We start from the raw sequence: 15,760 nt of genomic DNA on the forward strand, positions 1-15,760 counted from the left end.
GCATAGGCACTTTGTGTCCACGACCTTGCCCCATCGGAAGAGTGCTACTCTCGGGTAGTAGGTGCGGTGCAGGATCTTCAGCTGGACGAGTCGGAGTCTCGAAGAGATGGTGGTTTCACGCAGGTACATCAGGGCCTCCGTCCAGTCTTCCGGAAGGAGGGGGCCCACATCTCGCTCCCATTTTGTTTTCAGGTCGGATAGCTCTGATGTTGCGAAGGAGGTTATTACAGTGTACATGGTGGAGGTGACCACCTGCTCTACCCGTTCCAGGACTGTTTCGTTCAAGCGGGGAGCTTTCGGGCAGATCTTGTATGGTCCGTCGGTGGGCTGTCCAAGCATGATTTAGCTGCATGTGGTGCAACCTTTCCGTGTCTGGCAGGGAGAACCTTTCTTGCATTATCTCGAACGTTGCCAGGTTGTCTTCCTGTACCACATATCCAACGGTGGAGATTCCACGCTGGGTCCATTCGGGCCATTTCGGCAGTTTCTGTACTTCGGGAAGGTTGCAATTGTTCCACAACGGCTGGGCCAGTGTTGTTTTCCCGCCCCACCCCAAGAATCGAAGCGCTTCCTTCCAAATTCTCATTATGTGGGATGCCATGTCAGATTTCGGAGGGCAGTCCAAGTCTCTGTAGAGGTGCTCTATTGGCTTGTTTGTAGTGTTGCAATAGAAGCCCTTGATGTGCGGGAGACTCCTGTCTCCGTGAAGCATGTCGTTTACTACCTCCATCTGACTGGCCCAGTAGCATGATTGCATCCTGGGCAGCCCAATTTTGTTTTTTTTTCCCCCCTTCCCACCCCGAACGGACCTCTGAAGGGTTGCAAGCGCAATTCTCGGGTGGCCTCCTTTCCAGAGCAGTTTCCGGAGGGTGCATTCAATTTTGTGGTAGTCCCGTTGGTCGATATGCAATGGCGCATTTTGCAGGATGTATAGAAATTTCGGGAGGGCGATCATTTTAAACAATGCTGCCCTACCCATCAGTGTCAGCGGCAAGGAGGTCCAGTGGCGAGTGTCGTCTGCAAATTTTGCCATCAGGGGGGACAGGTTCAGGGCAGTATATTCAGTAAGGTGCATTGTGATGTGTATCCCCAGGTATTTGAATTGTTCCTTCTCGATTTGGTAGGGGCCATCGCCAGACACGACGATGGAGTGTTCCCTATAGGAAAAAGGATGGACTTGGATCAGTTCACTCGCAGTCCACAGAATGCCTCATATTGGCCCAGCAGGTGCACGACTCTGGGGCAGGAGGTATTTGGGTCCTTCAGGTAGATGAGTATGTCATCTGCGTAAAGGATATTCTGTCTTCCCAGGTATCGGACCATCGGAAACCCTCCCATGTTGAGTCGTTTTGCAACAGGATCGCCAGGGGTTCGATCGCAATAGCAAAGATCATGGCGAATAGTGGGCAGCCCTGCCTTGTACCCCTTCCCAGACTGAAGACTTCTGATCGCCAACCGTTGACCCTGGTTCTAGCAACCGGGGATTCGTGTAGTAGCCTCACCCAACTCATGTAGTTCTCGCCAAAGCCCATGCGGCGCATAATGGTCCAGACAGCCTCCCATCTCACCGAATCGAAGGCTTTTTCAAAGTCCATTGCCAACAGGGCCAGTGGTCCCTGTATGCTGCCGGCTCTTTCCAAAGCCGCGAATAGTCTGCAGAGGGTCATGCGAGTTGATCTTTGTGGCATGAAACCGCACTGGTCCGGGTGGATCAAGGAGGGAATTACCTCTTGTAGACGGTCCGCTAGAAGCTTCGCCAGTATTTTAGTTTCAGAGTTGATGAGTGAGATGGGCCTGTACGAGCTACATCTGTCTGGGGGCTTGTCCGGCTTAGGGATCACTACAATTGTTGCTTCTCGGAGATCTGGAGGGAGAATGCCGTTTTCACGTGCATGGAGGTACATTTGCAGGAGCTGGGGGGGCTAGCACGTTAGTGCCCACCCTTCGCCATAGCTCTACCTGGAAGCTGTTTGGACCAGGAGTCTTACCGGTCTGGAGCCCAGAAATGGCGGCTAGGATCTCATCCTCCGTGATTTCTCGCTCCAGTCGTTGCCTTTGCGCCTCATTCAGGGTAGGGGTTTCAATTCGGTCCATAATCGTAGCGTCCATCGGGTTTGTGGATTCACTGTATAGCTCTGCGTAGTATTCCGCAAAGTCCTGGGTTATTTCCTGGTCTGTTACCCTTGCGTTCGATCGTCCGCTTCAAGTCTCCGGACATGGCTACGTCCCTGCTCCTTCCTCTCCAGCCATGCCAGCATCTTGCCTGCCTTGTCACCGGTTTCATAGATCCTTGCTCTCATTGCAGTGTGTGCTTGGCGCGCATTGTCCATCGCTATGCTTTGCTATCTTTTTTGTGCAAGTAGCAACGTCCGGTTAGAGGCCGGACTATTTTCATCTACGTGCCTCTCCTCTGCCTGTTTGACCTGGAGCTCCGCTTCAAGGATCTTACTCATGTGCAGCCTCTTTTTGGCCGCCGTCCATGATATTAGTTTGCCCCTCAACACCCTTTTATAGGCTTCCCATAGCATTTCAGGGTTCGTTGCAGTCTGTGTGTTTAACTCAAAATATGAGTTGGTGGTCTCCTGTAGTTTGTCTACCAGCTCCGGGTCTCCCAGATAGTAACTGTTTAGGCGCAAACATGGCGGTGGGACCCTCCGGGACGTTATAAGTAGCATTTCTAGCGGAGAGTGATCAGAGATGCCTCTAGGTAGCATGTTTATTTCCTGTGCTCTGTGTAGGTCAGTTGTGGGAGTGAAGAAGTAGTCCAGTCTGGAGAGCGAGGCATGGGCCCCCGAGTGGAAAGGGTACACTTTAGCGTCTGGGTGCAGTTCCCTCCACACATCGCATAGGCCGAGTGCGTTGGCGAAAGTAGCAAGCCTAGTGGGGACTTTGGGGTTCCTATTTCGTATATGGGATCTGTCCAGAGTAACATTCATGACTTCATTGAAGTCACCGCCTAGTATCAGGCAGTCGGAGGTGTCATTAGCAATTAACGGGGTAATGTCAGTGAGCAGTGATTCTAGAAGGGTCAGTGGTGCATAGATGGCTATCAGTGCAATGGACTGCCCACATAGGTCGCCCGTCACATGTGTATTTTCCTTCTGTATCATGAGTCACTGTGTAGAGGTGGAGGGGCAGGTTTTTGTGTATCGGGATCATAATGCCTCTCGAGCCCATCGTAAAGCCTGAGTGAAATATCAGCTTATAATTTGTACGCTTAAATAGGGTGCATTCTGTGCCTGCGAGATGTGTCTCGGACAGGAACACTGTCAGCCCCCCCGTCTGTTCAAAAATTGGCGCACCAGGCGGCGCTTAATTGCCTTGCCCAGGTCATTGACATTCCACGACATGAGCCTCAGTGTTCTGAGAGTGTCGACTTTATTACGATACTCTGCCATGTGAGTATGTGTCGGTGGCTGCCCTGTTTGTCACCGGCAGCGTTATGCGCCTGTCGGAAACATGCCAGTGGTGTACTGGCGACCTTCCTGGCCATGTTTCTCCATTAGCTTGATAGGTCCCTGATGAAGCTGTGCTTAACAAACCCAAAACCCCCCACCATATACTCCTCCCAACTAGAAGCATCGGTCACCTGAACCAAGACTCTATGGTGTCAACTGGACACCCAACATGCACCAAACTTAATATCAAACAAAAGTGGCCTTCCTCTAGGAGCAGCCCAGGGGGGAGGGTAGTACTCCTCTAAAGGTGTTCCCCCCCAAGGGAATCCACGCGTAAACTACACCTGGAATTTGTTGCACTTTCAGGGGGGGGGGGCTCTTTTCCTATCGTAGGGCCTAGGGTGTACCGCGGCCGCTACAGGTGGATGTGTGCTGCCTATCTCTGTGTGTGTGTGTGTGTGTGTGTACTGTGAGAAAATCTATGGTCTGACTTGAGTATCTCCATATGGACACAGGATTGACAGCCGTGGTGAGGGGGTTATCACCCCCATTAGGTCTTCCGGTGGGTCCTGCGGTGGTGGTCGGCGGGGTTCTCGCTGCTGGTCTGGCGGAGGGCTTCGGTTTCTCCCCCTATTTTCGCGGGGGGCGGACCAGTCTCCCTCTGTTTTGCTCGGCCCAGCGCCAAGCCTCCTTAGGGTCACTAAAGTGGACTGTTGTGCCTTTATGGTAAATCTTGAGCTGTGCAGGGAAGAGCAGGCCGTATTTCACGCCCATCGTGTGTAGCTGTCTTTTCAGGGAGTCAAAGGATTGCCTTGCCCTTTGCACTTCCCTCGTGTAATCCGGAAAAAGGCGATTTTGGAGCCATTGAACGTGACCGCTCCTTTGGCGCGCGCATGTTGCAGCAGGGCGTCGCGGTCTGTGTAATTTAAGAATCGTGCTATATCAGTTCTTGGGGGGGGGGGGGGGGTGGCCTGCCCGTGGGCACCCTATGCCCTTTCTATGGAAAAGAACTTGGAAAAGGCATCGGGCTCGAAAAGCCATTGTTCTAGAAAGAGTTCCATGCAGGGGCCCTCTGCCTTTTCGGGTATACCCAGGATGCGTACATTATTGCGCCTGGATCTGCCCTCTCCCTCTTCAATTCTGTCTTCCACCACCTTCAGTTTGGACATTGTGTTGTGAAGTTGTTGTTGCACGGTGTTCATTCTGTCCTCCGTATTAGAAATGTGCTGCTCAGCTTCCCCGGTGCGTGCCATCAGTTTTTGGAGGTTGTGCCTGAGGAGGGAGACATCCATGCTAATTCCGTCCATTTTCTGCTACATGGACCTGCGGGAGTCGGTAATGGCGGCCATGATGTCTTTGAGCGATATTCCTTGGTCCGTCTCCATGTCATCTGAGGGCTCAGTGGGCTGGGGAGGAGGAATGGTGTATTGATCCATTTTGCTTTGGGTGTGAAGCTTCCTCGGCCTGTCTTTCCCTATAGCGCCCAGTCCACAGTGTACGCTATATGGGTTGATGTGGGCGCCCGTCTAGTCAGCTTTTGCCCGAGCACCACGCTGCCAGGTGTGGCCCTTGTCGGCAAATCGCACCCTTTGTAGCTGCTGTGCTCCGGGGATATGTCCACCCTCCAGGGCTGACGGAACCGCCCGTCGCCCAGCAGTAGCGTGCCTCCCGGGGCAAGGCGTGTCCCCCGCTCTCGCACCGGCCCACGTGTCCACGCATATGATACTGGGGTCGCCTCTCAGGGCCACCCCGCTCGGAGGGCAGAGCTCACCGGGGTGTACGGACTTCTCTCCCCTTGCAGGCCTTCTTGACTTCGTGGCCAGTGATGGTGCTCCAGCCAGGCCCCCGAGGGGTGGGAGCCGGCGCGGGAGGCCTAGGGTCCACTCTTCGGCAGGCTCTCCCTCTAACTTGTCTGTGCTGTCCTGCAAGAGTGTGTCCGCTGATCGAGGCCTCCCCGGGTCCACACCTTTCTCCCGCTGTGATCGACCAGTCCGTTGCGGTTCGGCCACCGTCTCAGCGCGGCCTCGCTGGGTGTGCACAGGACGTTCAGCTGCGTGCGCCCGTGGCCATTTTGAAGTCGGGCCGGCTGCTGTCGCTAGAAAACTTCACACGGTCATCTCCGGGGAATCCGACCGCGGTTCTCTTCGATCTTCGCTCTGGGTATGCCCAAGGGTGTTCGCTATCGTATCGGAGTATCTCCAGCTCTTATTACCCCCCGAAAACAGGCTTTTTTATATCAGGATGTTAGTGCGGCCACGGGAGCCGAGCAGACGCACGTCTACTCCATCCCGCGGTTAGCCACGTCCCCTCATGTAGACACATTGTTGATCTGTCGGGAGAGGGTTAGTCCAGAGTCCATAGTGCAGCCTAGGGTTTTTACTGTTGGAGGAGGAGGAGGAGGGGGAGGGGCTGGCCTAGGGAAGGGGCCAAGAAATAGGATGAGGTGGGAAAGAAGTGTTGCTGCACACCATGATTTCAGTTTTAGTGGGAGACAAGATGTATATTAAGAGGCAGTGGTTAATTGTCATCGATCGGTCAATATCTAGGAGACAGGGTTCGAGGTCGGGCTGGGGGGGGTTGGTGTCTGAGTTGTGGAATTTAAGGATTTGTGTATCGTCAGTGTAGTTGTAGCATGAGATGTTGTGCGGGCAGATAATTGGGTAGGGTCGGCATATAGAGGTTGAATAGGAGAGCAGATAGACATGCGCCTTGCGGTACTCCAGTATTAACTTAGCGAGCAGCTGAGCCAAATGGGGAGAGGATGGTTATTTGTTTTCTGTTGCTGAGGAAGGAGGCGATCCACTTGAGAGCGGTGCCACAGATTCCAAGGGAGTGGAGACGGTCAAGGAGGATAGTGGTTGATCGTGTCAAAGGCTGCAGAGGTCGAGGAGAATTGGTGCAGCGTATCCTTCAGAGTCAGCAGTGACCTTAGGATCGTCCCAGATGGAGGTCCAAGTGCTTTTGGTACCATGTCGAGGTCTGAAGCATGGTTGTGTGGGGTCAAGGAGGTTGTTGGATTCAACAAAGGCGTTTAGCTGGGAGTATGCTGTCCGGTCGATAGTTTTGCAAGGAATTTGGTGTTCGAAATGGGTCTGTAGTTTTTGGGGTTGAGGGTCGAGGGATGGCTTTTGAAGATGAGGCTTGATGTGAGATTTTGAGGGCATCCGGGAATGTGCCAGAGCTGAGAGGGTCATTTAGTATGGTTCTTGCATGTTCTCCTGTGCAGGTGGATGAGAATATTTCTTTTAGGACAGAGGCGGGACTGGGGTCAAGGGGGAGAGCCAGCCAGTTTGCTAGCTGATGGGGCGAACTCGTCGCTGGAGATGGGTTTCAAGGAATCGCAAGTGGGTACATTGGGGGATGGGGCAAAGGAGTAGTTAAGGGGTTGCTCAGTCGTTGGGTTGAGTAGAGGAGGGACAGTTTAAGGACGGTGGTCCTGTCCAGAGCAGTGGTGTAGAAGTGTAGGGAGAGTGAGTCACAGTGATTGTGATGGGGCATATTGGGTTGAGGTGCAATTGGGTTTGACGAATTCAGAAATCATTTTATGGAGTGCTTTGCTGTTTCCACAGTTGTGAATTCGATTGTTGTAATAGGCTTTTTTGGCTTTCCGGATTTCAGTTTTGTAGTTACGATGGTGCAAGGAGAAGGCGGACTGTTTTTTTGATGTTTGCTTCATGTGCAACAGCGGCGAAGTTGTCAGAACCAGTTTTCAGTGATAAAGACTAGGACAGGTTTGTCAGAGGAGGTTGAAGATGCTGTCTGTTTTTCGCTACAGAGCGGGCTTTAAAAATGATGTAGTTGACTTTGGTGTGGGATATGTGGTTGGGGGTGGTTATCGCAGAGTGGGCAGGAGGAGCTTGGAGGGGGGGTGGGGAGGTTCTGGGTTGTTGGGACTGGGAGAGGAGAGGGTAGTGATGGGGGAGGGTGCCATCGGGTTCTGAGTGGCAGGGGATGGAGATACATCGGTGGAGGATGGGAAGAGTAGGCGGGCGGAGGAAGATATCAGGAGGGTGTGGATAGGGTCAGGGATGGTCGGGTGAGTGCAAAGATGGTCATTGGATGTGAGGGGGGGTTAGAGATTGGAGTGGGTCTCGAAGGGATCAAGTCTTCTGTTGTGCAGGCTGAGAAGTCAAGAGGGTGGTGTCAAACGGGAAATTATATTTTACCTCCTATTGCAACAACTCTATGTAGATTGGCCTACGCCAAGCTGCTTATAAGCCTCTTGAGAAGGAATCCGTGTTGCAAGGTCCTGACCTTAGAATCAATGTAAACCGCCATTTTAGGTCAATCCGCCATTTTAGGCTCTCTCTCTGTAAAGTCACCCTGTGAGTTAAAATGGTGGACGATGTCATTTCGAAATACAACATGGCTGTCTTGACCTCCTGTGTGCAATTAATATGTAACTTGCCTGCAGGCCACTTATTGGGGGTCGTGAACTGAGACCTTGTCCTTCATTAACCTGTGTGTAAAGGATTACTCGTGCAATGAAACTAATCCATGAGCATATGTTAAGAACAATGTATCCAAATACTGAACTAAGAACTCTTGTTTAACTACATTGTATTAATGTTTGAGAAGACGTTTATGAGAAATCCTAAAATACACTGTTACCATGTAGGCTTGTTGACAAATGTATTAAAGGCAATACCTATGCATATAGTGGTATGAACCCTAGATCAGTAATGCATTAGAGGAATATTAACCCGAAGTAGGGTTGGACATCATGTTTGCAGATGGTATAAAAGAGCAACAAATTCTAATGTACAGCGTCTCTCATTAAGCACACTGAACCACGCTGGAGTTCGTTGTGTGGTACTGAGGGCGATAGCTATCTGTTACTTTTCTTGGAAAACTGTTCAGTATAAAATAAAGATCTTTGTATGTTCCTTTGTAACCAGAGTTCGGTGTATTTCCTTTTGGGGTACTCAGCCTCGATATTTTGATTTTGTTTTCACAGTGGGGCTGGAAGCAGAGAGGGCGGCGGGAGGGGTTGGGTCGGAAGTGGTGAGGAATGGGCAGTCGTGGAGGGGGATGGCAGGCTAGTTTTCTACTTTTATACTTTTATGGGTTTTGGTGCAATGGGGGTGTGAGGGTAGGGGGGGGTTGGAAGGAGATGGGGATGAAGCTGCAGTTCTTGCGAGGGCGAGATGTGCAGTTTTTAGAGGATGAGGGATATGAAGGGGGTGGTTGTTGGCGAGGGTCTTGGGGAGGGGATGCAGGGGGTATTAGGGAAGGGGAGGTAGGGTGGTAGTGAGAGGGACGGGGTTGTGAGGGGGATGTTCGATTGGGGAGGGGGGTGCAAGGAAGGGGTGGAAGAAGATGTGGGTTTTAGCCAGCGGGATCCTCTCGCTTGGGAGTTTGATAGGGGGCGAGGTGTCATGGCGCGGGGTATTAGGGAGTTCTCAATAACGGTCAGAGGGAGGATGGAGCGGATGGATGGATGGATGGATGGATGGGCGGGAATAGGCTTCTGTGGGGGAAGGTGGTTGGTAAGCCAGAGTGCACCTCTGATTTTTAGAGATGGAAGTGGGGTAGGGGCGAGCGGCGTTCGGCTGCAGTGAAGTGCGTGGGTGGGTTTCAATAGTTGTGTTCAGGGGGGGAATAGTAGGTGGGTTTGAAAAGGTGGGTTCAAGAGTGCGGGGCAGGTGCAGTGGGGGATGAGTGAGGAGGGAGGGGGAATTCTAGGAATCGGGGCAGAGGGGAGGATTCTTGCGAGCTGGTGTCTCCATCTGGTGATTGGAAGCTGGAATGGAGGGCAAGTGGTTGGAAGTGGGGCCTAGAACTACAAATCAGATGAGGGGTAGGCAAGTTTGAATAATTGTAAGCGTTTTAGACTGGCGGACTACAGCACATTATTCTCATGGGCACACTAACTCAGTAGGTGCAATAGGCAGAATACTACACAGAATACAACACCATAATCCTTTGAGCGCACAATCTAGATGCGAGACAGTCTGAAGAGGGCAGAATACAACACAGTAACTAAGGTGCAATAAGCGGAATATTACACAGAATACAACACAATCCTTTGAGCACGTTATCTAGATGCGAAATCAGATAAGCGGGTGAAATACAACACTATCTCTTGGCCACTCTAACTAGATGCGAGAGGTGCAAACAGGAATGGTTTTTAGGCGTTGAGACTGGTAGAGTGCAACACGGTAGTAACTCAGATGCAACAGTCTGAAGAGTGGTTTACAGCTAGATAGCACAGTAATGTTATGGGAGTGCAGTCTAGGTGCGGATTAGGCAAGGGGGAAAGTTCTGAGATTGTGTATTTTGTACAGTGGGAGCCACCTTGGCTGTACTCGCCTTGTTGGTTGTTGCTGGTTGACGGCTGGACACTGGCTTCCCCTGCTGACGCCTGCAGACACGATCTGGAGCCGCCTCTGTAGGAGTCGCCCTCTAGCAAATTGGCACAAAAAAATAACCTCGGAAGGTACACAAGTTCACCTGGCTGGTATTTGGAAAGAGGCTGAGAGCGGCGGAAGTACGGTTGATGGACCTAAACAGGGAAGTGAATTTAGCCAATCACGGGCGTATTGGGAGAAGGAGGTACTTTGGGAGAAATGCGGGCGCGGGGCGCTGCAGGAATTTTTTTTTTTTGCAATTGGAATGTATGAAGTGTTTGGTGCCACCCACTCAGCCTCTGCCAATGTTTCACATCTGCCGTACCCAGCCAGGTGCGAGAGTAGAGGCATAGATAGACCTGCTCGTACTGCCTATAGGGCCAGAGTTAGAGGGGGAAAAAAAATATATGCCCAACGTTTTTGGGCCATGTGTGCCAGTTTTAGTTACTTCAATATGCGGCTAGTAGTGAACAGTTTCTGAATAAAAAAATGTACAATTTGCATCACCGTTTCAGCAAAATACTCACCTTTTTGGGTAGTATTCAAACTGCGTCCGAAAAGGAATGAATAGTGACTTTGAACTGTGTGCTTCGTTTTCATTGGTGCCTGAGACCATTTTAGGGCCCAGTATGACTTTTTAATTTTTTTTTTTCTAAGTGCCAACTGCCATTGATACTCGTGGGGGGGAGGGGGATGGATGTGCATAAGGCGAGCGCAAAAGGCCCCGATCACTGCAGAAGGGACTCTTACTTATGTTGATTGCTGGGATGGGGTCTTTAAGAGGGGACTCGGGAGACATTTGTATTTATTGATTTATAAAGCGCCTTACACCAAAGCGCTGTACAGTGGAACAACTTAATACATAAAACAAACAATGTAGCGGTGGAAGCAATTACAATATGAATTAATCAACAAAACAGTGAGGAGAGCAATTTACTGAAGGGGGGGGGAAGCCGGGGGTGGTACTGGGTGGGGGGAGGGGTGGAGATTAGGAGGAGAGATGGGGAAGGGTGAGAGAGGGGAGGGAGATAGTTAAGGGGAAAGAATGAGGGAGGGCATGCGGAAGGGGTTTCAAAGAGGAGAATGGAGGAGGAGAGATTTAAGGGAAGTGCAGAATGAGGTGAAGGTGGGGGTAGAACGGATAGCAAGAAAAAGGGAGTTCCAGTGCAGAGGTGCTAGGAGTTGGAAGGAGCAGAAGCGGGAGGAGGCACAGGGGGACGGAGGTACAGTGAGAAGGAAATGGTCAGCGGACCGAAGGGAACGGGAGGGGAGTAGGAGAGAAGAGAGGAGAGATAAGGGGGATCGAGACCATGGAGAGATTTGAAGACCAGGCAGAGAAAGTGAAATTTAAGTTGGGAGTGAAATGGAAGCCAGCCAACGTAAGAGAGAGATAGAGATGGAGGTAAGGAGACAGAGGGTACAAACATCAGAGTGGTAGATGGATTTAAGAGGGCCAAGATGAAAAGTAGGTAGTCCAAAGAGCAGTAGAAGAGGTGGGAGAAAATGAGGGAGGTGATTAAGAGTTTGGTAGCGTTGAAAGTGAGAGAGGGACGGATTTTGCGAATATTGAAGAGGTGGTAGCGACAGATGCGAGAAGTGAGGGAAATATGTTGGGAGAAGGAGAGAGGAGTCAAAAGAATGCCTAAATTACGAGCTTGGAGGGAGATAGGGAGATTAGAGGGAGGAAAGTGAATGAATGGGGGAGGATGGGGAGGGGGGAAGAGAGTTGGAGGGAAAGAATACAACTTCGGTCTTGTCAGTGTTGAGAGAGAAAGTGGGAAAACATCCAGTTCTTAATGGCAGTAAGAGTTTTTGGTGAAGGTCAGTTTAGAAGGAGGAGAAGGAGAGAAAGAGTTGAGTGTCGCTGGCATAGAAATGGTGGGAGATGCCAAACGAGGAGATAACGGGGACAATGAGGGAGGTGTAAAGAGAGAAGAGTAAGGGACCAAGCACCGAACCTTGGGGTATGCTGTATTCAAGAGGATAGGTAGGAGAGGACCGGCCACCCCAGGAGACAGTAAAGGAACGGGAAAAGAGGTAAGAGGATAACCAGTTGAGAACAGAGCCTTTGAACCCAAAGGAGGATAGAGTGTGAAGGAGGGGATGATCGACAGTTTCAAAGGCTGCAGAGAGATCGAGGAGAATAAGGATAGAGTATTGCTTGGCAGAATAAGGATAGAGTATTGCTTGGCATGTCGAGGAGGGAGTTAAGGATAGAGGAGAGCAGTTTCAGTGGAATGTTTGGGACGGAAGCCAGATTGGGAGGGTGGTAGGAGAGAGAAATTAGTGACAAAGGATGAGAGCTGAGAGTAGGCGAGGGCTCGAAGCTTGGAGAGGAATGGGAGAAGAGAGAGAGGGGTCTGAAGTTGGAGGTAAGAAGTGGATCGGCAGAAGGTTTCTTTAGAATAGGGATGATCTTGGCATGCTTGAAAGCAGAGGGAAAGGTTGATGAGGGGAGACAGATGTTGAAGGAGGTGAGGTAGGGGATAAGAGGGTAAATCTTAGGGAAGGGAGAGGGTCAGTTGGGGTGGGCTTTGGATAGGAGGGTGGAGACTTCGGAAGGGGAGACGGGAGAGAAGATGGACATGCAGGATGAAGGGGGGGGGGATCTGAGGGGGTGTGGATTTTTTGCCAAAGGGTAAGACTCTTAGAGGAGAAGTTAGCGAAGTCAGAAGGAGAGTGTAGAATTGGAGGAGGGATCAGGAGTGGGGGGGAAGAGTTTGGAAGATACGGCGAGGGTGAGTGGCTTGAGATTGGAGTAGGCTAGAGTAGAAAGAGGATTTAGCTGAGGCAAGACGAGAGTCGTAAAGTGCATGGTAAGAGGTTTGGTTAGAAAGCGAGGGAGTTTTGAGCCAGAGTCTCGAGACGACGGAGAAGGCGCTGCATAGAGAGGAGTTGAGGAGTAAGCCAAGGTTGAGAGGATTTCTGTGTTGGGCGGAAGAGAGAAAGGGGGTAAAGTTGATCAAGGAAGGAGGAAATGGAAGAGGAAAGGGAAGATAGAGCATCATTCGCAGATAATAAGGAGAAGTCTTGGAGAGTTGGAAGCGAAGAAGAGCAAGTGTCAATAAAGCGGCTGGGGTCGAAGTTGCGAAAATCACGCCGTGAGTAGATTGGAGGGGAGGTGTTAGCAGCGGAGGAGTGTGGGAAAGGAGAAGGGGAGAAAGAAAGTAAGGCATGATCAGAGAGATGGACAGGAAGAGTAGAGACTGGGGAAGAGGGGTAGGAAGAATTGAAGATGCGGTCAAGGGTGGAGCCAGAGGAATGAGTGGGGGAGCAAGGAAGAGGGGAAAGGAGGTAGGAGTCAAGGATGGAGAAGAGGGGAGAGGATTGAGGGGAGAAGGAAGATGGAGATTAAAATTGCCAAGCACTGATAGAGGAGAGGGGGAGGGAGAGATAAGCGAGAGGAGGTGATCAAGGTCTTCATAGAAGGAAGAAAGAGGGCCAGGGGGACAATAGATGATCAGGAAGGAAATAGGGTGGGGAGAGGAGAAAGATTTGTAAAGGAATTCAAAAGAAGGGAAAGATGGGAGAGATGGTGAGGAGGAAGAGCAGATGTACTTGGGGTGGTAGAGGAGGCCAACGCCTCTGCCACGGCCAGTAGCGCGACGGGTGTGAGAGAAGGAGGATAAGGATGAGGAGGTGAAGGAAGCGGGGCCAGAGGTGTTATGAAGGGGGATTCCAGGTTTCAGTTATGCCTAGGAAATGGAGGTTGAGACAAAAGAATAGGTCAAGAACTGCTGCGGTTTTGTTGCAGACGGATCTGGCGTTTCAGAGTGCCATGTTCATGAGGCTGGAGTGGCGGGCGGTAGGGGGGGTAAAGAAGGTTAGGGCGGTGAGCGAGGGTAGTAGTGTGGGAGGGGATAGAGGAGAGGGCTGGGCATTAGGAGGGAAAAGGAGAGTAAGAGGGAGAGCAGGTAGGAGTGAAAGAGGGGCGGGTGGGAGGGAAGAAGGGGTGGTGAAAAGGAGATTTGGAAGATTGCATGACAGAGGGCTCGGAGATAGGACGAGTAAGGAATGTCCGTAGCTGTAGAGACTTATGATGGAGAGGACAGAGACCAGTATAGCAGATGGAGAGGGATGGGGAGAGGATAGCCGCAGACCAGGGGCAGAATGAAGTGGTGTCTGCCACTAGGGGTTAACGGGGGAGGCGCCGGGTCGGAGTGGAAGCGCCAGGCAGCAGGCACCAGTTGGTGCCAATGGAAGTCCCAGGCCCAGCGATGGCAGATGGAGGACCAGAGCCAGAGTAGGGTCGTAGACAGCAGGCATCCGATACTGCAGGCAGTCCAGGGCCAGATGGTGACCGGCGGCAGTTGAAGGCAGGCTGGTCAAGAATGGGGTCTTAGACAGTAGGCACCCGATACTGCAGGTAGTCCAGGGTCTGGCCTGACATTGGGTCTGGCCTGACATTGGGTCTGGCCTCGCCTTGTGGACAATAGGTATTGCAGAATATGGGATGCATTCTTTGAGGATAGTCTCAGCCACATCAGCATTGTGTGGAGGCATGGGGACACAAGTAGTCAACAAGATAGGAGGTTGGAAATCCTTGTTTCACAAGATGTATAGGACCAGAGCTTACACAAGCAATATCTTAGCAGATAAAAGAAACACTACAAATCTGCATGTATTGTGGGACATTCCTTTGTGGGTAGGACCGAAGAGTCAAGAAGCAAACTCCCATCACATCCTGGTGGAAGCAGTCCATTCTGACCCAGAGTGTTTCCACAAAAATGGAACCCACCTATCAGTAAATGGGATGGAATTATTCCATACAGGGATTTTGAACATGCTAGCAACAAGGCGGTTATGCTCAACCTGGTCTCTGCGGAGGCGTTTGGGCATGGTTGCAGCCCTCCCGGGGGTGAAGTTGCTCTGGTCTGACTTCGCCCTCTGCGCTTATGTGGTGACTGGTGGTAATAGATGATGCTGCTCTGGACTGCTCCTGTTGATTCGTTTTGGCGAGCACTCCGTCCTGCTCCTTCTGGTCGGGGGGCTTGTATGATTTGGACCGAGTTCCTTCACTGGTCCCTTGCACGTGGTAGTCCAGTCCTGTTACGACTAAGCCACTATACTTCAGCTAAGTGGTCCTGTTTGCCTTTGTCTTTCCTCGTCTGTTTTTGTTGTATTGTAAAGTTTGTTGTCTTGTATTGCTGTCCGTTCCACTTTTGATGTTTGCTCTTTTGCTTTCTTCTCTTGCAGGTGATGTTGCTGGCCCGGCAGAAGCTGCAGAGCTCGTGGCGGCAGCCGGAGGGAATGAGGAACGAAGCTGCAGTGGTACAGTAGCTGGTAAATTAACTAGGGGGCGCGCGGGGTTAAAATGCGGTGCGGCCCTAGGACGGATGTTCCAACCTTGTCTTTTTTCTTCACAGGGTCCGAGTTTGTGGATGCGGAGTGGTGTGCTGCAGCGTCTGGTTCAAGATCACTGGATGTCAGGAGATGAGTCTGCAGATGAAGCGATGAAGCACTGGTTTCCTGGAGGTGAGTATGCAAGAGAACGCCTGGTTTCATGGTCCAAGCGGCAGTGAGCGTCACATTACACGCGAGTGCACAGTAACGCGAAGCACTGGCCTTAAGGATGGAGCAGCTTATAGCTGAGCTTCTGAAGCCACGGCCACCAGGTTCAGCCTGCCTGCCACACCGATGAGTCGGCACATGAGGATGTTCTCTGGAATAAAGGCTTTCAGCTCCTGGAAAGTTCTTGTAAAATAAAAGCACTCCGCCACTGAAATTAAGTGTTCCTGCTCACATCTCTGTATGAGCCTGGTGCCAAAGGCACCAGGACTGAGTCCAGCCAGGGACCCTGTTTTTTATGGGTCCCAAAGGGCCTTAAGTGAGTCAAGTGACCCATTGCCCCATCACTAGATGGTGTGGTTCTTGTGTTCTGGGGCCTGTGGCCATGACGGGGGTGTGAATAGAGCTTTAGGAGAGCAAGGGTCTTTTAGGTGAACCAGAGTGGCCCTGGACCCTCCCCCTACCCCCCCCCCCGGTGGTGGCATGGGCCTGGAAGGAAGATGC

At 51.4% G+C, this 15,760-nt stretch overlaps 1 protein-coding gene across 7 annotated transcripts in view; it reads left to right on the forward strand.

Annotated features, from left to right (window-relative positions):
* Positions 1 to 15,760, forward strand: part of LRWD1 (leucine rich repeats and WD repeat domain containing 1) — a 730,516-nt gene that overhangs the window by 57,799 nt on the left and 656,957 nt on the right. The window contains exons 2-3 of one of the 7 annotated variants that reach the window (XM_069614963.1): positions 14,945 to 15,031; positions 15,115 to 15,223. The exons of the other annotated variants lie outside the window; for them this stretch is intronic. The gene's annotated coding sequence lies outside the window, so the exon portion shown is untranslated. The remainder of the gene's footprint in view (positions 1 to 14,944; positions 15,032 to 15,114; positions 15,224 to 15,760) is intronic. 7 annotated transcript variants of the gene reach the window in all.

Source organism: Ambystoma mexicanum, chromosome 9, assembly GCF_040938575.1.
Source record: "Ambystoma mexicanum isolate Mex_15411 chromosome 9, UKY_AmexF1_1, whole genome shotgun sequence".
In the NCBI taxonomy this organism is placed as follows: Eukaryota; Metazoa; Chordata; class Amphibia; order Caudata; family Ambystomatidae; genus Ambystoma; species Ambystoma mexicanum.